The sequence below is a fragment of the Perkinsus marinus genome (genome assembly GCF_000006405.1).
Source record: "Perkinsus marinus ATCC 50983 genomic scaffold scf_1104296932426, whole genome shotgun sequence".
Taxonomy (NCBI): domain Eukaryota; phylum Perkinsozoa; order Perkinsida; family Perkinsidae; genus Perkinsus; species Perkinsus marinus.
The window spans coordinates 1-1,043 of record NW_003215445.1 but is presented as its reverse complement, the minus strand read 5'-3'; the positions used below and the strand labels follow the sequence as shown (position 1 = coordinate 1,043).

At 48.2% G+C, this 1,043-nt stretch overlaps 2 non-coding genes across 2 annotated transcripts; both read right to left on the bottom strand.

Annotated features, from left to right (window-relative positions):
- Window positions 1-251: 251 nt before the first annotated feature.
- Pmar_PMAR025758 lies at window positions 252-324 on the bottom strand. Its single transcript has one exon. It is a non-coding gene; the product is annotated as a tRNA-Met (tRNA).
- An 87-nt stretch (window positions 325-411) lies between these two features.
- Window positions 412-483, bottom strand: Pmar_PMAR025757. The gene has a single exon. It is a non-coding gene; the product is annotated as a tRNA-Gly (tRNA).
- Window positions 484-1,043: the final 560 nt, after the last annotated feature.

Below are 1,043 nucleotides of genomic sequence, written 5' to 3'. Positions count from 1 at the left end.
CGTTCTGAGTACCGGGCGGTCATTCATCATTCCTGCAAGGAGTTCTGCTCTAGGTGAATAGCTCTTTTCTATGCACGGACAACGCTTTATTAACGTTCTTTTTCCCCTGAACTGGCACGGTTGGGCCAATCGCGCGGAATGGTACGAAAACACCGTTTCTGTTTAGTGGAAATTTTTCGGTAAGACTGATCTATGCAGTCGGTAAGCTGCACCTCTCAGTTTAATAACCATCTCGAGTGTATTGTGATGAATAGCAGCTCCTTGTTTCGATCAAGGGACCTTTGGGTTATGAGCCCAACACGCTATCCACTGCGCCAAGCTGCTCATGCGTACAAACTCCTGTATCGCCCTGACGTGCTGAGCATAACTATTCCACGATAGCCTGAAGACCCTTCCCACGTTGATACGAACTGCACCGCCCGGGAATCGAACCCGGACCATCTGCTTGGAAGGCAGATATCCTAACCATTAGACTAGCGGTGCATATCACTGATGTAGTGATTGAGTATTCCTGCGATACTTGTAGAGGAACATCTGAATCCCTTCTCGGACGTACCGTCGTCAACCATCCCGCGGCCAAGAGTCTGATTAGGCCTTAAACGCGTACCTGAGATAGCGAATTGCTACTAGATCTCTCGCATGGTAGGCCGCATTCTATCTCGATTGATAACTCCAACTGGTAAGGTTCTCATCACATACTACAGCTAGCTCGGCACAAGCTGCACAACTTTTTCGTGACATCGAAGTTCCTGATTGCAAGCACATTTTGAATCCGCATGCGGCGGCTCGTGAATTTGGGCTGTTGGTTCATCTTCGCAACGCGTTCTGAGGTACCGAGCGGTCATTCATCATTCCTGCAAGGAGTTCTGCTCTAGGTGAATAGCTCTTTTCTATGCACGGACAACGCTTTATTGACGTTGTTTTTCCCCTGAACTGGCACGGTTGGGCCAATCGCATGGAATGGTACGAAAACACCGACCCTGTTTAGTAAAATTTTTCGATAAGACTGATCTATGCAGTCGATAAGCTGCACCTCTCAGTTT